The sequence below is a fragment of the Zophobas morio genome, unplaced genomic scaffold (genome assembly GCF_036711695.1).
Source record: "Zophobas morio isolate AGI-343-1 ecotype UQ-CSIRO unplaced genomic scaffold, CSIRO_AGI_Zmor_V1 ptg000021l, whole genome shotgun sequence".
In the NCBI taxonomy this organism is placed as follows: Eukaryota; Metazoa; Arthropoda; class Insecta; order Coleoptera; family Tenebrionidae; genus Zophobas; species Zophobas morio.
Window position 1 is genome coordinate 16,786,264 of NW_026972126.1, and position 21,491 is coordinate 16,807,754.

The following is a 21,491-nucleotide window of genomic DNA, read 5'->3' on the forward strand; positions in this document are numbered from 1 at the left end:
AATTCTTTCAAAAATTATACACTAGGGACTCCAGAGGTGTTTTCATATTCTTAAAAAAAAAACACTAGGGACCTACAAGAGTTTTTCAAACTCTTTCCAATTTTAAACACTTGAGGTCCCCAAAAGTGTTTAAAATAAAAAAAAATAGAACACCAAGGACTGTCGAATTTTTTTAACATTCTTTAAAAGAATAAAAGAAATCCTAAGTCTCAAATTCTTTCAAATTTCAAACATTAGGAACTTTTAAATTCTTTTAAAAATGAAAGATGCCCAAGATTTTTTCACATTTTTAAAAAATGACTCCAGAAATTCCCAAGAGTATTTCAAATTTTAAACATCAGGCGTCCCCAAGAATGTTTTTAATTGTTTCAAAAATAAAACACCAAGAACAATCGATTTTTTTCACATTTTTCAAAAAATTTACCACTGATCCTCGAGAATCTTTCAGATGCTTTCAAATTTTAAACATTAGGGGCCTCCAAGAATGTTTAAATTCTTTAAAAAATGAAACACCAGGGATTCCCGAATTTTTTTCACTTTCTTGAAAAAATAACACTACACAAATTTTAAACACAAGCGTCCACGAGAGTGTTTTAAATTATTTCAGAAATAAAACACCAGGCACTTCCGACATTTTTTCACATTCTTCAAGTGAAAAGAGTCCAAAGATCTCCAAGATTCTTTCAAATCTTAAATATCACACCCTAAGAGTGTTTAAAATTCTTTAAAAAATGTAACAGCAAAGACTGTCGAATTTTTTTCACTCTCTTCAAAGAAAAAGACCAAAGACGGCTAAGAGTTTTATAAAATCTTTCAAATTTTAAACATTAGGCGTTCCCAAGAATGTTTTTAATTCTTTATAAAATAAAACACCACTATCGAATTTTTTTCACATTTTCCAAAAAAAATTACTACGGACCCTCAAGAGTCTTCCAAATTCTTTACAATTCTTTCAAATTTTAAACACTAGAGGCCTACAAAAGTGTTTAAAATTCTTTGAAAATAACAAACCAAGGATTCCTTTTTTTTCACATTTATCAAGAAAGATAATAAAACCCCCAAAAGTGTTTCAAATTCTTTCAAATGTTCAACATTTTAAATTTTTTGAAAAATAAAACACCAATATTTTTAACATTCTTTAAAAAATAGAACAAAAGCCCCCAAAAATTCTTTCTAGTTTTAAACACTAGGTCACCCAGAGTGTTTTAAATACTTTGAAAAATTTAAACACCAGGAACCTCCGATATTTTTTCTTATTTATTCTTAAAAAGACACCAAAACCCTCATGAGTCTTTCAGATTCTTCCAAATTTTGAACACCCGGGGCCCCGAAAATGTTTAAATTTTTTCAAAAATAAAACACCACAGAATGCATAGAAAAAGAAACTAAAATCCCTAAAAGTCTTTCAAATTTTTTCAAATTTTAAACATCAGAGATCCCAAAGTACTTTAAATTCTTTGAAAAATAAAACACCACAATTTTTCACATTCTTGAAAAAAAAAAAAGAGAATAAAATCCCCAAAATACTTCCAAATTCTGTCGAGTCTTAAAGATTAGAAACCACCCAGAGTGTTTTAAATACTTTGAAAATTTTAAACACCAGGGACTCCCGAGATTTTTTCACATTTTTAAAAAAACACGAGGAACCCCCAGCAGTCTTTTAAATTTTTTCAAATTTTAAACACCTGAGGCCCCCAAAGTGTTTAAATTTTTTTTAAAAAATAGAACACCAAAGAGTGTCGATTTTTTTTCACATTCCTCAAAACAAAAGATCAAAGACTTCAAGAATCTTACAAAATTTTTCAAGTTTTAAACATCAGGTGCTTCCAGATTATTTTAAATTATATGAAAACTAAAACACCAAAATTTTTCACTTTCTTTAAAAAAAGAAATTAAAACCTTAAAAAATTCTTTCAAATTCTATCAAACTTTAAACATTAAAAACCACCCAAAGTGTTTTAAGTACTTTGAAAAATTTAAACACCACGCACCGCCGAAAATTTTTCGCATTCTTAAAAAAAACACTATACTAGGAATCCCCAGGAGTCTTTCAAATTCTTTCAAATTTTAAACATCAGGCGCCCCAAGAATGTTTTTAATTTTTTCAAAAATAAAACACCAGCGACTATCAAATTTTTTTCACCTTTTTTAAATATGACTACTGACCCTCAACAGTCTTCCAAATTCTTTCAAATTTTAAACACCAAGGGCCTCCAAGAGTGTTTAAAATTTTTTGATAAAGAAAAACACAAGGGAGTCCCGAAATTTAAATTCTTTGTAAAATAAAACATCAAAATTTTTCACATTCTTGAAAAAAAAACAGAATAAAACCCTCAAAAATTCTTTCAAATCCTATCAAATTTTAAACATTAGAAATTACCGAGTGTTTTAAATAATTTGAAAAATTTAAACACCAGGGACTCCCGAGATTTTTTCACATTCTTAAAAGAACACCAGTAACCCTCAGGAGTCTTTCAAATTTTGAGAAATTTTAGACACCTGAGTCCCCCAAAGTGTTTAAAATTCTTTCATAAATAAAAACACCAGGGAGTCCCCACATTTTTTTAAATGCATAGAAGAAGAAACTAAAATCCCCAAAAGTATTTCAAATTTTTTTCAAATTTTAAACATTAGAGATCCCAGAGTACTTTAAATTCTTTGAAAAATAAAACACCAAAATTTCTCACTTTCTTTAAAAAAAGAGAATGAAATCCCTAAAAATTCCATCAAATTCTGTCAAATTGTAAACATTAGAAACCACCCAGAGTGTTTTAAACACTTTGAAAATTTTAAACACCAGGGTGTGTGTTTTTCACAATCTTAAAAAAAACACTAGGAACCCCCAGGAGTCTTTTAAATTTTTTCAAGTTTTAAAAACCCAAAGCCCCAATATGTTTAGTTTTTTTTTTCAATAATAGAACACCAAAGAGTGTCGAATTTTTTTCAAATCCATCAAAAAAGGACCAAAGATTTCAAGAGTTTTACAAAATCTTCAAGTTTTAAATGTCAGGCACCCTCAAGAATATTTTTGTTTAATTCTTTAAAAAATACTCGAGCATTTTTTCACATTTTTAAAATATGACTACGCATCCTCAAAAATCTTCCAAATTCTTCCAAATTTTAAACACTAGGGGCCTCCAAAAGTGTTTAAAATTCTTTCATAAATAAAAACACCAGAGAGTCCCGATTTTTTTTATATCCATAAAAAAAGGGAATAAAATCCCTAAAAGTCTTTCAAATTTTAAACATCAAGTGTTCCCAGAGTATTTTAGATTCTTTGAAAAATAAAACACCAATATTTTTGACTTTCTTTGAAAAAAGAGAATAAAACCCTCAAAAATGTTTTCAAATTCTTTCAAATTTTAAACATTAGAGGCCACCCAGAGTGTTTTAAATACTTCGAAAAATTTTAACACCAGGGACTTCCGAGATTTTTAGCATTCTTAAAAAAGCACCAGGAACCCCCAAGAGTCTTTTAAATTTTTTCAAATTTTAAACACCCAAGGCCCCGGAAGTGTTTGATTTTTTTTTTCAAAAATAGAACACCAGAGACTGCCGATTTTTTTTCAAATATCAGGCGTCCTAAGAATATTTTTATTTAATTCTATAAAAAATACTCGAGTTTTTTTTCACATTTTTAAAATATGACTATGGACCCTCAAGTCTTCCAAGTTCACTCAAATTTTAAACACTAGAGGCCTCCAAAAGTGGCCTTTAATATTCTTTCACATTAACATCAGGGACCCGGAGTGTTTTAAATTCTTTTAAAAATAAAACTTCACGGACTCTGGAAATTTTTTCACCTCCTTCAAAAAATCACACAAGACAAATTTTAAACATCAAGCGCCCACAAGAATGTTTTAAAGTATTTCAAATTTTAAACACCAGGAGCCCACAAGTGTTTTAAACTTCTTTCAAAAATAAAACACTATGCGTATTTTACAAATCAGGTTCCCGCAAGATTGTTTTAAATTCTTGTAAAAATAAAACACCAGAGACCGCTGGGATTAAAAAAAAATAACACTAAGTTTTAAACATCAGGCGTCCCAAGAATGTTTTAAATTCTTTACGTTCTTCAAAAAAAGACACTAATGATCCCAAAAAGTATTTAAATGTTTATTTATTATAAAACCCTTTATAGATTCGTCCGAAGCGGCAGCCACTATTGTCACCAACGACGACACAATATAATAATAAATTATTATTATTATTATTATTAATTATATAAATATTACATTTTTGAAGACCAGAAACAATATTTGAAAAAATGTAGAAGTAACTTTTAAAATAACGTTTTTATCCAAAAAAATGAAGTGAAGTGAAGGATCTACACCACAAAATCAGTTAAATAATCTATAAATTTTATAAAATCATTCACAAATAGTCAATAAACCCTAAAATAAAATACCGACGACAAAATGGATAAATCGGTCAACCAAAAAAAAGTGTCTTACTTTTACAAAATCCCTCGTCATCACCAAGACTGCCAAATTGTAAACCGGTTACAAAACGCGTTTTTGAAACCGTTCACAATGTGTGCACCGTTTAATAAACACACAACTAAAAATAAATCAGCAAACAATCAAACACAAATCAAAGCTCTATGAAAAAAAGTAGCAACGAATACAGTCGTTTGAACACTAAACAGCAGTCGTTAAACGCAACTTTGTACAATATGTGGAACCATGCCAAAGAAAAAAAGTGAATTTTGAATGAGGCCGATGAACTGTCAAAACTTACCGCCACGATCAGTGCACGTTCGATTAACCCATTTTTGCAAAAATATTGTCAATATTGTCAATCAAGTGGGTGGGGCCGCCTCATTGTCAAACCAAGCAATTAACGTTGCGGATACCGCAAACGTGTAACATTTCAGTATCGCTGCCATCGGCGCTATAAAACATAATCGGTCAATGGTTTCAGATCGCGGTTTAAATTATTAGAAGGTTTGCTCAGGATAAACATTTGCACCTTGGAAATATTTTCACAGCAAGTCAGCCGTTGGTATTTCATCCCACCTCCGACTGGACATAACTGACATTTTTTGCGAATATTGTTACGCGGACGAAAATAACGACTTTTCCCACTAATTTAAATTCTCGGGTTTCCTTGCATTTAACAAGAATGCGAATCCGCGTTTCCAGCTTGTCTAGTTTTGATGTGGCGTGTAAGCAGCGATTATATAATTTTATAAATTTAAATAAATTAGATACGGTTTGTGGGCTCAACGAAAGTTGGGTTTTATGCAGATCCGTGAGGCACACTAACAGCTTATTTGTCAACTGATGCGCCACGACGTGGGCTGGTTTCAACCTGACGACAAGACGAAGATAGTTCCCGTAGGCGAGGTAACTCCGAAACAATGGGAAAAATGTAATGAGGTTGACGTCCGGGATATTATTCAAATTGTCGTTGCAGATTTGATCTCGTTTAAATTATGAATTATCATAATTAAAGACTTGTTCGGTTGGGTTTTTATTGATTTTTGAGCTGTTCGAGAAAAAAATGTTTATCAGGTTTACTAATTTATGAAAAAGTAGTTGCATGTAAGCTATTTGTCTTAACCAGATTGTAATTAATAATGTGATTGTCTCCCTATGGAAACAATGGCTTAACGGATTAATATACAACATGACAATATTGTTATAGATTATGATTAATGCCTTCATTTGCGAATAATAAATAACGCGATAAGAAAGAACCGAATATTAATTTGCATTTTATCAAAGACTGATAAAACCTAAGTTTACAAACAATTACGAAGTGTTTACCATTTTTTTACTCTTCGTCATATTTTAGTTGGCAACAATTTTGTTTCAGTTTTAACTTATTAAATTGTTAAATATAATTTTGAAGTTCTGACTTGTAAAACTATTTTTGGGTGACTTGGCACCACTGGACAAAACATCCTTTTTCATTCTATTTTTTTTTTTTGCTTTAGATACTATTTCTTTCGTAAAACTATATATATCGTAACGGGTAAGAAAAATTATCTATCGATGTACAAACCTGTGTATTTACAGAGGTGACTACTATTTATGAGTTCGGTACACTCTGGCTAGTTCCGCTTTCGCAGGTCGAAATTTTGACCTCTAAATTTCGAGTTTTAAAAATAAGCGAAATTTTGACAATTAAAATATCAACTTTTTCTTTGAACTCTCGAAATTTTTAAGTAAAAAGCAGTTACAAATAAAAACCTCTATTAAACTAAATTTTCAATTACTTGTACAATTTTTTACGTGAAGTGAAATAATATATAAAAGTTGCCTTATCATTATGTGTTTTACATGTTATTATATGTTATACAGGGTGGCCTCGTTTATCTGTTCCACTGTAAAATCTCAGTTAATTGAAAATACAGAAATAATTAAAATATTAAATTATATCCCTAAGCTTTCGGAAATGATGTCAAGTTTTTCTTATCAGGTAGAATAATGTGTGTTTTTTGAGAAAATTAAGTAGAATCATTTTTAATCATTTCAATGGTGTATACTTGATGTGTATCTGGAGTATTATTTTAAAGATAAATGAATAATAAATATTGGTATTCACCTTGACCTGTTCCAGTTTAATTAATATCTCAGACAATTGAAAAAATATAATCTGGAAAATAGAAATTTAAATAATTTATTGTGCCAAATTTCAACCTTTGCAACTAACTGAGATCTAGTAGGTAACTGAAATATTAATTATTACGATGTACTCGTATTAATTGTTTATTAACCTATATCCGAGAATTTTTTGTGGATTTTTAGCAAAGTTTGCCAAAAGCTAGAATTTTCAAAATTTTGAAATTTAAATTAAACTAAAATATTAAATTAACGTAAATGACTGAACAGTATTAAGAGTAATCACTGAAATGAGGAGAGGGTGGGTGGGCGGGGCTAGTACTTGCTAATATAGGACTGATTTTGGTAAATGACTTATTTATGGTCGAAAATGGTTCGAAATTTGAAAATTGGAAAATTTTCACCTTTAAAAAGTTGTCCAAAAATCCACAAAAAAATCTGAGATATAGATCTCGACATGGTGACTCTCAATCTTACAATTGGCATATTTCAATGAGCAAATCCGAAAAAATAGTGGGAGTTTTTGAAGAAACGAAGCTGAAAGTAACTTATATTCGGATTGATATCCAATTTTTCTTTAAATCTTAAAAATTGCCATATTTCAATGGAAGATTCCAAAAAAATGGTAGGAGCCATCGAAGAAACGAAGCCGAAAGTAACTTCTAGAAGCCGACGTCTACAAGAAAAGGTGTTTGGGTAATTTTCGAAAATGGTGGAAAATAGGTCTAAATCTTCATTAGGAAAATTGAGATTTTCAAACAGTTCTCAAAAAATCAACCAAAAATTCTGGAATATAGATATCGACGTGTTGATTCCAAAAATATCGAAATATAGCGTGTTGATGGTCACGAATCAATACATATTCTCGAAAAAAATTAATAACAAATCTAATTTTTTAAAACTTCCAAAAATTGCGATATTTCAATGGGCCATTTTGAAAAACGATTGGAGTTATATGAGAAGCAACCACGGAAGTGACTTCTGGAAATCGAAATCTACAAGAAAACGTATTTAGTTAAATTTCAAAAATGGTGGAAAATGGGTCGAAATTTGAAGATTATAAAAATTTCACTTTTGAAAAACTTGGCCAAAAATTCACAAAAAATTCTGAGATATAGATCTCGACATACTGATTAAAAAAATATAACGTGTCAGTGGTCTAGGATCACGATTTTCGAAAAATTCGGATTGATATCCAATTTTTTTTAAATCTTAAAAATTGCCATAATATCAATGGGAGATTCCAAAAAAATGGTAGGAGCCCTCGAAGAAACGAAGCCGAAAGTAACTTCTAGAGGTCGACGTCTATAAGAAAATGTGTTTAGGTAATTTTCGAAAATGGTGGAAAATAGAGCTAAATTTTCAGAAGGCAAGCTGAGATTTTGAAAAAGTTTTAGAGGTCGAAATTTAAAAGAAAATGTGTTCAGATAATCGAAAAATTTTCAAAAATTCGTCGAAATTTTCATGTTTACTGGAAAACTGAGAATTTCAAAAAGTGTCCATCTACAATTAATTTATGATACGGATCTCGATGTGCTTATTCGTAAAATATTGCGTGTTTATCGCCCCGGACAAAATTTTAAAAATGTTTTATTTCACATCCTAAAATTTCAAGTCCTAAAATTTGCCATATTTCAATGGGCGACTCCACAGAAATAGTAAAAGTTATCGAAAAAACGACGCTGAAAAGAATTTCAAGAGGTTGACGTCTACAAGAAAATGTGTTTAGGTAATTTTCGAAAAATGGTGGAAAATGCAGGTGGAATTTTTCGTTAAGGAAAATTGAGATTTTGAAAAAATTGCAAAAAAAATCGACAAAAAATTCTGGGATGTTGATCTCCACGCGCCGACTTGAAAAATATAGCGTGTTTGTGTCTCGAATAACGATTTTCAAAAAATTCGATTTTAAATCTTTTTTTTTGTTTAATCCTAAAAATTGTCATATTATAAAGGATGATTCCGAAAAAGTGGTAGGAGTTATCGAAGAAACTAAGCCGAAAGTAATTTCTATTGTCCGAAATTTACAAGAAAAGGTGTTTAGGTAATTTTCGAAAATGGTGGAAAATATATCCGGAATTTTTCGTTTGGGAAAATTGAGATTTCGAAAAAGTTGTCAAAAAATGCAGAAAAACTCAGTGATGTAGATCTCTACGTGCTGATTCGAAAATATAGTCTGTTTGTGATCTCGGATTATAATTTTCGAAATATTCGACTTGAAATCCAATTTTTTTCGAAATCCTAAAAATTGCCATATTTCAATGAGCGAATCCGAAAAATAACAGGAGTTTTCGAAGAAACAAAGCCGAAAGTAAGTTCTACAGATCGACTTATACAAGAAAATGTATTCATGTAATTTTCGAATATGGTGGAAAATAGGTCGAAATTTTCGTAAAGCAAATTGATTTTTTGTGTTTAATCTTAAAAATTGCCATATTACAAAGGATCATTCCAAAAAAATGATAGGAGTTATGGGAAAAACGAAGCCCAAGGTAATTTCTACTGGTCGAAATTTACAAGAAAACATGTTTAAGTAATTTTCGAAAATGGTGGAAAATGAGCCGAAATTTTCATAAGGGGAAAATTGAGAATTTCGAAAAGTCGTCAAAAAAAAACACAAAAAATCTGGGATGTAGATCTCAAAGTACTGATTTGAAAAATATAGGGTTTTTGTGGTTTCCGATTACGATTTTTGAAATATTCGGCTTGAAATTCAAGTTCTTTCAAAATCCTAAAAATTGGCATATTTCAATGGGCGATTCCGAAAATATAATAGGAGTTTTCGAAAAAACAAAGCCGAAAATGACTTCTACAGGTCGAAATCTACAAGAAAATGTATTTCGGTCATTTTCAAAAATGTTGAAAAATAGGTCAAAATTTTCGTATTGGAAAATTGATATTTTGAAAAAGTTGTCAAAAAATCCACCAAAAATTCTGGAATATATACCTCGACTTGCTCATTCGAAAAATATAATGTGTTTGTGGTTCTGGGCAAAATTTTAGAAATATTCGGCTTGACATCCGTTTTTTTATCCTAAAAATTGTCATATCACAGTGGGCAATTCCGAAAAAATGGTAGGAGTTATGGAAGAAATAAAGCTGAAAGTAATTTCTACTGGTGGAAATTTACAAGAACATGTATTTAGGTCATTTTCGAAAATGTTGGAAAATATAGGTGGAATTTTTCACTAGGGGAAACTGAGATATTGAAAAACTTGTCAAAAAATCCACAAAAATTCTGACATTCTCCATATCGAGATCTACTCTCCACATGCTGATTCGAAAAATACTCTGATTACACAATTTTCGAAATATTCCGGCTTGAAACCAATTTTTTTTTAATCCTAAAAATTGTCATTTTTCATTCGCGAAAATTTGGATTTTGAAAAAGTTGCCAAAAAATCCATTAAAAAATTCTGGAAGTCACAATCTCCGCGCGGATTAAAAAAATATAGCGTGTTTGTTATCTCCTCTTACGATTTTCGAAATATTCGGCTTGAATTCTGATTTTTTTAAAATTATAAAAATTGGCATATTTCAATGGGCGATTCCGAAAATATAGTAGGAGTTTTCGAAAAAACAAAGCCGAAAATAACTTCTACAGGTCGAAATCTACAAGAAAATGTATTTCGGTCATTTTCCAAAATGTTGAAAAATAGGTCAAAATTTTCGTATTGGAAAATTGATATTTTGAAAAAGTTGTCAAAAAATCCACCAAAAATTCTGGAATATATACCTCGACTTGCTCATTCGAAAAATATAATGTGTTTGTGGTTCTGGGCAAAATTTTAGAAATATTCGGCTTGACATCCGTTTTTTTATCCTCAAAATTGCCATATCACAGTGGGCAATTCCGAAAAAATGGTAGGAGTTATGGAAGAAATAAAGCTGAAAGTAATTTCTACTGGTGGAAATTTACAAGAACATGTATTTAGGTAATTTTCGAAAATGTTGGAAAATATAGGTGGAATTTTTCACTAGGGGAAACTGAGATATTGAAAAACTTGTCAAAAAATCCACGAAAATTCTGACATTCTCCATATCGAGATCTACTCTCCACATGCTGATTCGAAAAATACTCTGATTACACAATTTTCGAAATATTCCGGCTTGAAACCAATTTTTTTTTAATCCTAAAAATTGTCATTTTTCATTCGCGAAAATTTGGATTTTGAAAAAGTTGCCAAAAAATCCATTAAAAAATTCTGGAAGTCACAATCTCCGCGCGGATTAAAAAAATATAGCGTGTTTGTTATCTCCTCTTACGATTTTCGAAATATTCGGCTTGAATTCTGATTTTTTTAAAATTATAAAAATTGGCATATTTCAATGGGCGATTCCGAAAATATAGTAGGAGTTTTCGAAAAAACAAAGCCGAAAATAACTTCTACAGGTCGAAATCTACAAGAAAATGTATTTCGGTCATTTTCCAAAATGTTGAAAAATAGGTCAAAATTTTCGTATTGGAAAATTGATATTTTGAAAAAGTTGTCAAAAAATCCACCAAAAATTCTGGAATATATACCTCGACTTGCTCATTCGAAAAATATAATGTGTTTGTGGTTCTGGGCAAAATTTTAGAAATATTCGGCTTGACATCCGTTTTTTTATCCTCAAAATTGCCAAATCACAGTGGGCAATTCCGAAAAAATGGTAGGAGTTATGGAAGAAATAAAGCTGAAAGTAATTTCTACTGGTGGAAATTTACAAGAACATGTATTTAGGTAATTTTCGAAAATGTTGGAAAATATAGGTGGAATTTTTCACTAGGGGAAACTGAGATATTGAAAAACTTGTCAAAAAATCCACGAAAATTCTGACATTCTCCATATCGAGATCTACTCTCCACATGCTGATTCGAAAAATACTCTGATTACACAATTTTCGAAATATTCCGGCTTGAAACCAATTTTTTTTTAATCCTAAAAATTGTCATTTTTCATTCGCGAAAATTTGGATTTTGAAAAAGTTGCCAAAAAATCCATTAAAAAATTCTGGAAGTCACAATCTCCGCGCGGATTAAAAAAATATAGCGTGTTTGTTATCTCCTCTTACGATTTTCGAAATATTCGGCTTGAATTCTGATTTTTTTAAAATTATAAAAATTGGCATATTTCAATGGGCGATTCCGAAAATATAGTAGGAGTTTTCGAAAAAACAAAGCCGAAAATAACTTCTACAGGTCGAAATCTACAAGAAAATGTATTTCGGTCATTTTCCAAAATGTTGAAAAATAGGTCAAAATTTTCGTATTGGAAAATTGATATTTTGAAAAAGTTGTCAAAAAATCCACCAAAAATTCTGGAATATATACCTCGACTTGCTCATTCGAAAAATATAATGTGTTTGTGGTTCTGGGCAAAATTTTAGAAATATTCGGCTTGACATCCGTTTTTTTATCCTCAAAATTGCCAAATCACAGTGGGCAATTCCGAAAAAATGGTAGGAGTTATGGAAGAAATAAAGCTGAAAGTAATTTCTACTGGTGGAAATTTACAAGAACATGTATTTAGGTAATTTTCGAAAATGTTGGAAAATATAGGTGGAATTTTTCACTAGGGGAAACTGAGATATTGAAAAACTTGTCAAAAAATCCACGAAAATTCTGACATTCTCCATATCGAGATCTACTCTCCACATGCTAATTCGAAAAATACTCTGATTACACAATTTTCGAAATATTCCGGCTTGAAACCAATTTTTTTTTAATCCTAAAAATTGTCATTTTTCATTCGCGAAAATTGGGATTTTGAAAAAGTTGTCAAAAAAATCCATTAAAAAATTCTGGAAGTCTGGATCTCCGCGCGGATTAAAAAAATATAGCGTGTTTGTTATCTTCTCTTACGATTTTCGAAATATTCGGCTTGAATTCTGATTTTTTTTAAATTATAAAAATTGGCATAATTCAATGGGCGATTCCGAAAAAATAGTAGGAGTTTTCGAAAAAACAAAGCCGAAAGTAACTTCTACAGGTCGAAATCTACAAGAAAATGTATTTCGGTCATTTTAAAAAATGTTGAAAAATAGGTCAAAATTTTCGTATTGGAAAATTGATATTATGAAAAAGTTGTCAAAAAATCCACCAAAAATTCTGGAATATATACCTCGACTTGCTCATTCGAAAAATATAATGTGTTTGTGGTTCTGGGCAAAATTTTAGAAATATTCGGCTTGACATCCGTTTTTTATCCTAAAAATTGCTATATCACAGTTGGCAATTCCGAAAAAATGGTAGAAGTTATGGAAGAAATAAAGCTGAAAGTAATTTCTACTGGTGGAAATTTACAAGAACATGTATTTAGGTAATTTTCGAAAATGTTGGAAAATATAGGTGGAATTTTTCACTAGGGGAAACTGAGATATTGAAAAACTTGTCAAAAAATCCACAAAAATTCTAAATTTCTCCATATCGAGATCTACTCTCCACATGCTGATTCGAAAAATCCTCTGATTACACAATTTTCGAAATATTCCGGCTTGAAACCAATTTTTGTTTAATCCTAAAAATTGTCATTTGTCATTCGCGAAAATTGGGATTTTGAAAAAGTTGTCAAAAAAATCCATTAAAAAATTCTGGAAGTCTAGATCTCCGCGCGGATTAAAAAAATATAGCGTGTTTGTTATCTCCTCTTACGATTTTCGAAATATTCGGCTTGAAATCTGATTTTTTTAAAATCATAAAAATTGGCATATTTCAATGGGCGATTCCGAAAATATAGTAGGAGTTTTCGAAAAAACAAAGCCGAAAGTAACTTCTACAGGTCGAAATCTACAAGAAAATGTATTTCGGTCATTTTCAAAAATGGTGGAAAATGGGTTAAAATTTTCATTGGAAAATTGGGATTTTCAAAAAGTTGTCAAAAAATCCAAAAACTCTGGTATATAGACCTCGATGTGCTTATTCGAAAAATATAGTGTGATCCTGCGCAAAATTTTAGAAATATTCGATTTCAAATCCAATTGGTTTAAATCTTGAAAATGGTCATATTTCAGTGGGAAAATAGTAGGACTTATCTAAGTGAGGTCAAAATTAACGTTTGGTGGAAATCTACTTGAAAATGTCTTTTGGTAAATTTCCAAAGTTGTCAAAAAAGTAGTTAAAAAAATCCCTTCAACTTACTTTTGAAAATATTAAACTTCAAATTTGAAGAATTGACTTTGGAATTCTGATTGTTTCAATGTCATTTTTTATTGTTGACAGATGTTAGACTGTCAATTAAATTCACATTAAAACATGGAACTACGAAGTTAATTCGTCAATTTGAAGTTTAAAAAAAATATTTTCATTTATTTGGTTCAGGGACTTTCTTTAACCATTTCTTTGGTGTTCTTCAGAGTCTTCTTAACAATGTACTTTCGAGCGTTTCCGTCATTTTTGGAACATCCTGTATATCATTTCCTTTTGAAAAACGGTTCGAAATTGTCACAGAAAATATATAATAAATGAAATGGGTAAACGTAAACATCCTGTATATTATTATTAAAATTTGATTTGAGTTTTTTAATTTTTTAGAAGAAAGTTCCTTGTTTTAACATGTTAAACTTCCAAAATGCACTTTCATTTTTTAACTTTGATATTTTTAACATTTCAGTCATGTTCATTTCATAGTAGCAACTTTTGGACTTACGTTTAAACAGACATTAAGAGAAAAAATTAAAACCTACAGAAAAATATCAATTAAACCAAGATAATAAAAAAATGGTCTCTCTCATCCCCTATCGCTCGGATGTTCTTATGACGTCACGCGCAAATCTGGCGCCACTTTATGCCTCCTCCAACTTGAAAACTACCCACGTTTTTCACTTGTTTTTACATATTTTTCTATTTTTAGTACAAGTTTTGGCGTATTATCCCTCTAATTTTATTAGAAACTCGACTGAAGCATCTTTTCGTTGAAACAAAAAGTTCAAAATGATAAACCTGTGAATTCGTAAGTTACGTAACCTATTTGAAAACAGAACAAATTTGTATTAAAGGAAGTCGTGGACAATTCGTTATCAGCACAAGTTATCAAAGTTAGTTCGTTATCGGGAAATCTGTACTTCTCGATTTACGTCAAGCGGAATAAGATAAAAATACCAAAATTTGCACTGTCATATGTAAGAGCACCAAAAAGGTGACAATCGTGTAAAATCGAACATAGGCATTCCAGACAGATTTAGTCGCTTTCGATACATATCGTACAGAAATTTAATTTCGTTCACTTCCTGACTTTACAACACTGTGGCCACACAATGGCATTGTTGTAGATAAATCGTCCGAATTTTTACTACAACAATAGGGTTATCGGAATTATCGCAATCAACGCCAACTTGTTACAATTCTCTTCGAAAGTGCACTCTGCGCGTCACGTGGACGAAATTGACCAATAATAGCCATTCCGATCCGCTGAGGCCGACATGAGCACAAAGTGGAGATTTGGCAAGAACTAAATCAAATTGTCATCCAATATAATTGGCCTAGATTTACGACAGCTACAATACACAATCACCGCAAACGAATTAAAAGCATTAATGACAACCTGCTATTTAGTTTAAAAGCAGCGCTACTTTTCCATCTATAAAAAAGCAAGCAGCCATTCTAGAGCCTATTTGTGTAAACCCGATCTATTTTTACGCCCTGGTGTCAATACTTGATGTCGTTCTATTTTTCAAAAATTATCGAGTAATTGCTTATGCAAGCCTATTTATAACCCTTAGCTCATCCGCCCCGTTTAACCCATTTTTCCCGTTTTTTCGCAAAAAAAGGAGCCAAAACCGTCAAAAAAAGCCAAGAACTACTCAAAACAGTCCAAAAGCGCCATAAAACCACCACAAAAAATACTCACTTAAATTATGCCAATGCCAACAAAGTCTCTAAAACTAAAGTCTCAAAATAGTAGCATTTCGCATAAAAACTGACATTTGGCGCAATGATTCACATTGCATGATCGGGCCGAAGATTCCCGACCAATTCCAAGCGGCGACGTGGCTAAATTTGGAAATGGACGCGTCCCGACGCTTTCATTTACACATAAAACGTCATTATCATCGGTCACGTGACCGCCCAAGACAATTACCGGCCGTCTTGGGTATTTGGACGTCGGAGATTCTCGGGGACCCGCCGAAAATTGCATTTTCGGACTTTGAAGCGCCATCTGCCGACGGGCGCGCCAACCTCGATTTGGGCCGCAATTAGGACAGGACTGTAGTGTCGAAGCGCGACCACGCATCGGCGTCGCGGTATTAATAGACGGGGATTCAGTGGCGGGTTAAACGACGTGTTATTATTAGACGGACACCGAGTTTGACTTATCCGGAAATTTTTTTCGAAAATTTTTAATAGTAGAAGAAATCGGACCATGCTGTAGAGTTTCACAGGGGGTGGTTGCTTGAAAAAAACGTGTTTTTGAGGGTCATCTCAGTACTGAAATTACCATAAGTGTTAGAGTCAAAATAAGAATTTTTTTACTTTTGCGCGCCAATTTAAATTTTCCCGCCAAAAAGTGCTAAAAAGGCGTCAAAAGGTGGAAAAGACCCGACAAATGTGAAAAAAAGTAATTAAAATTGGGCGGGAAAACGAAACAAAGAACAACGAAAACAGATGACAAAAAAGAGCCAAATAAATGTGCCAAAAAATGCGACTAAAAAAAAGTCAAAAAGGTGTGAAAAAAATTTAAAATGGCATAAAAAGGCCCAAAAAATTTAGAAACAAACTCAACCGAAAAAAAGAGGAGATTAAGAAAGGCGACAAAAAAAATGGGGCGATAGAAAAATGACAACACAAAAAGGCGAAAAAATGCGATAAAAAATGTGTCAAAAAACAACGATAAAAATAGACAAAAAAAGCTTCAAAAGAAACGACCTAAAAAAGAGACGTTAAAGAAAAGTGTCAAAAAAGGCAAAAAACGCAAATAAAGGCATAAAAAAGCGACAAAAAAATTACGATGCAAGAAGATTGAAAAAAGAAGTCAAAAAAAGTGCGAAAAAATGACGAAAAAAATGACAAAGAGGCCATTAAGAATGTGTCAAAAAAAAGGTAACAAAAACATGAGAACATGCTACAAAAAAGGACTAAAACACGTTTCGAAAAAAGACTGAAAAGGAGAAGTCAAAAAAGGGGTGACAAAGAGAAAAAAATCAAAAAATTGTAAAATTGAAAAATCAAAAAATTGAAACAACGAAAAACTGAAATAGCGAAAAATTAGAAAATGTAAAATTCAAAATCGAGAAACCAAAAATTCTAAAATTGAAAGTGGAAAAAAGGGAAAAACGAAAAATTGTATTAAAAAAACACGTCAAAAAATCCGACAAAAAAGGAAACATGGCAAAAAAATAAGTGACCAAAAAGAAAAGAATTTCGAAAAGAAAAAATGCTAAAAAAAAGCAACAAAAAAGTGGCACAAAAAAAGACGATAAAAAACGCCTAATAATGACGACAAAAAAAGTGACAAAGGTCCCGGAAAATTTGTGACGCAAAAAGATGGAAAGGAGTCAAAAAGGTGACAAAAAATGTTCAAAAAAACAAAAAAGGGAAACAAACAAGACCAAAAAAAGACCACTACAAAGGCGACAAAAAACACAAAAAAGGGCGAAGAAAAATGACAAAAAAGCGATTAAAAATGTCTCAAAAAAAAAAAAGGTAAGAAAAAGTGACAAAAAAAGGCAAAAACGACAAAAAACAAATTAAAAAATAAAAAAGGGCGATAAAATCAGCGATTAAAAAATACGAGGTGACAAAAAAGGGCAATATAAAGAATCTCGAAAAAATGCAAAAAAGCACCAAAAAACGACATATAAAAGGCATAAAAAGCGCCAAATAAAGGCAAAAAAAGCGCGATAGAAAAAAGGCAACACAACAAATTGCAGAATTGAAAAATCAAAAAATTAAATATTGAAAAAGTGAAAAAATTGTAAAATGCAAATCGGAACGGTAAAAAACCTTTCATTAATTATCTAAAATTGTAAAACGAAAAACCGTAAAATAAAAATCAAAAATGGAATATCAGAAAAATCGAAAAAAATCGAAAAATTAAAAATCGAATCTTTAAGTAATTAAAAATTAAGCAATTGAAAAATTTAAAAATTTAAGAATCGAAAAATCGGAAAATAAAAAACGGAAAATCAAGTAAGTAAGTAAGTAAGTAAGTAAGTAAGTATTTATTAATGACCGTTAGGGTACATAAGTCAAGTCAGATGAAATTACAATATAAAGAGTTTAAAATTATACAATTTACAAGATAATTCAAATCGAATGGTAAAAACTACACAGGACATCGCTACAATTTAAAAATTCATCGAGAGAGTAAAATGCGTTTTTTAATAAAAAATTTCTTATAGTACGGCTAAATTGCGAAAAAGGTAAGTTAGCAATACGTTTCGGTAATTTATTGAATAATTTGGGCCCATAATAATTGATGGCATTTCTACTTCTACCTACACGATAGAATTCGGTGTAAATGCTATGGGTAGATCTCGTGATTAATGACATATTTGTGAGATTATTATAAGTGGTGAGATTAGACTTCACATATAATAAAGCATATAAAATATAAAGACAGGGCACGGTGAGAATACTTTTTTCTTTAAAATAATTTTTAACACAAGCTCTGTAAGATAGACCTCCAATAATTCGAACTACTCGGCGCTGCAATTTAAAAACGGTTTTTAAATGACTGCTGTGGCCCCAGGTTATAATGGCATAGCTAAAAATACTTTGAAATAAAGAGTAGTATATCATCATAAGGATCTGCTCACTAACCTCATATTGCAAATTCCTAATAAGAAAAGTTGATTTGGACAATTTTTTACAGATATCAATGACGTGATTATCCCAGCATAATTTCGGGTCCAGTGTCACACCAAGAAATTTGACACACCTCGGATTGTCAATCTCAGAAATGTAACGAAGGGAAAACACCATTTTTTGAGTTTTCAGTACATTAAGCGTTAATCTGTTTGAAGTAAACCATTCACTAGCAGCATTAATATCTTGTTCCATCCTGTCCAAGAGAGACGGGATGTCTGAGTCCACACTATAGCAAGTAGTGTCATCCGCAAAAAGTATGATTTTATTGTCTAGATGTTTAGCCAAGTCGTTAATGTATAACAAAAAGAGCAACGGACCTAAAATCGAGCCTTGTGGCACTCCTATGTTAACTATTGTCATTTGGGAGTATACATTATTAAACAGAACAACCTGCTGGCGATTGTGGAGAAAACTAAAAATAAGCTGTAAGGCTCCATTTGACAATCCGTACAACTCAAGCTTGTTTATTAGAATGTTGTGATTAATACTATCGAAAGCTTTTGATAGATCACAAAATGTGCATCCTAAGAATTGTTTTGTTTCGAAACAGGTAATGACCTCATCAACAAGCCTATTAATAGCCATGGTTGTACTTTTGCCATGTTGGAAACCAAATTGGCGTTGGTTCAATATGTTTTGTTTAGTAACGTATTCCTCAAGTTGTTTAAGCATAATCTTTTCTAAAATTTTCCCAAAAATAGGCGTTATAGAGATTGGTCTATATTTATCAACATCATCTACGTTGCCCTTTTTGTGGATAGGGATTACTTTGGTCACCTTGAGACAGGATGGGAAAAGATTTTCATTAATACACCGATTGATCAATCTTGTGAGTGGAACTAGAATGAGATTCTTAATATTCCTAACAATGGTGATACTTATGTTGTAGTAGTCCTTACTTTTCTTTTTTTTGATGGAATCAATTGTATCTCTTACTTCATTAAATGTTATCTCTCTGAAATTGAAAACAGAGTTCACCGGAGTCAAATTTTTGTGCATTAGCTGAATTGGATCCGTATTTGATAATTTTAAATTATTCTCCAAATTATGTGGGATATCACCAAAAAATGTAGAGAAGTCCTCCGCAGTCAGTTTTTCTGAATAATTATTGCTACTAGCTAATCGTTTGCTATTGATTAATTTCCAGCTGTCCTTTGCTAGATTAGTAGAATTTTTAATTAGGTTGTCATTAAAGGTTTTTTTTCTTTTCTTAACTTCGGTTCTAAACAATTCTCTATATTTTTGAAAATAGGTCACAAAAGTTGGGTCATTAGGATTTTGATTGTGTAATTCGTGTAGCAGGTCTACATTTTGTTTCATTTTATGTAATTTCTCATCATACCAGTAAATATCATCCTTTTTAACATTTTTTATTCTTTTTACTTTTATAGGAAAGGCCATGTTTACTTTATCAGAAATTAATTTGGTGAATAAGTTAAATTTGGTATTTGTATCAAGTCCAGCATCATTGATAAAATCAAAATTGCAATCACTAATAATATTAAAAAAATTAAAGAAACGAAAAATGGTAAAATTAAAATATTAGAAAAATTAAATATCGAAAAGCGAAAAAACCACAATTAAATTGTTTAAAAATTGTAAAAATGAAAAATTGTAAAATAAAAATCGAAAATAAAATAGTGCAAAATCGGAAAAATCGAAAAGCCAAAAATTTAAAAATAGAAAAATTGGAAAATGACAAATTCAAATTCGAGAAACGAATAATCGTAAAACTGGAAGTCGAAAAATTGTGAAATTGATAAATCAAAAAATTAAAGCAACCAAAAATCGCAAAATAAAAAAATCGAAAAATTAAATAACAAAAAAGTGAAAAAAATCGATAAATAGTTTTCTAAAAATTGTAAAAACGAAAAATTGTAACATAAATTCAGAAAATGCAATAGTAGAAAAATCGTAGAAATCGAAAAATTAAAAATCAAGATTTTGAGAAGTTAAAAATCTAGAAAAATTTAAAAATTTAAAAATCGAAAAACGAAAAATCATCGTAAAATTTGTATATTGTAAATCAAAAACTAAATATCTAAATATTACAAAAACGAAAAACTGTAAAATAAAAATCGGAAAATGGAAAAGTTGAAAAATCGGAAAATTAGGAAATGAAAGATTCATAATAGAGACACGAAAAATCGCAAAACTGAAGCTGAAAAAAATGAAAAAACGAAAAATCACGTCAGAAAATCCCACAAAAAAAGAAAAATGAACAATAAAATAAGCGACAAAAGAGCAGCGACAAAAAAGGGCAAAAAACGACACAAACAGGTTAAAAAATGAAAAATAAACACGACAAAAAAGGCAACAAAAAAATTGAAGCAACTAAAAATTACAAAACGAAAAAATCCAAAAATTAAATACCGAAAGAGTAAAAAAACGATAATTAATTGTCAAAAGATTGTAAAACGAAAATCACAAAATAGAATAGCGGAAAAATCGGAAAAATCGAAAAATTTAAAATCGAGTTTACGAAAAGTTAAAAATCTAGAGATGAAAAAAATTAAAATTTTAAAAGTAGAAAAACTGGAAAATAAAAAATTGAAAATCACGAAACGGAAAATCGTAAAATTGAAAAATCAAAAAATTGAAGCAACTAAAAATTGCAAAATTAAAAAACCGAAAAATTAAATATCGAAAAATGAAAAACCGATAATTAAATTGTCATGGAATAGTTAAAAATTGGAAAAATCGAAAAATTAAAAACCTAGTAATCGAAAAACCAAATTTAAAAATAGAAAAATTGGAAAATGACATTCAAAATCGAGAAACGAAAAATTGTAAATTTTAAAAATCAAAAAATTCAGGCAATCAAAAATTAAAAAATCGAAAAATTAATTGTTGAAAAAGTGAAAAGACGGTCATTAATTGTCAAAAATTGTAGAAACGAAAAATTGTAACACACAAATAAAAAAATGGAATGGTCGAAAAATCGAAAAAATGGAAGAATTAAAAATTAAGATTTTAGAAGATAAAAATCTAGAAACGGAAAATTTTTTTAACCTTAAAATCGAAAAATTGATCGTGAAATGAAAGATCGCAAAATTCGTAAAAAATGACTAGTAATCTTAAAAATGAAAAAAATACATACTACAATTTCAAAAAACTAAAATAGAAATCAAAAAGTT

The 21,491-nt window shown here is 30.5% G+C and overlaps 1 protein-coding gene across 3 annotated transcripts in view; it reads right to left on the minus strand.

Moving 5' to 3' along the window:
- Nucleotides 1-15,502, minus strand: part of LOC135131633 (uncharacterized protein) — a 49,247-nt gene extending 33,745 nt beyond the window's left edge. For all 3 annotated transcript variants that reach the window (XM_064059464.1, XM_064059462.1, XM_064059463.1), the window contains exon 1: nt 15,395-15,502. The gene's annotated coding sequence lies outside the window, so the exon portion shown is untranslated. The remainder of the gene's footprint in view (nt 1-15,394) is intronic.
- Nucleotides 15,503-21,491: the final 5,989 nt, after the last annotated feature.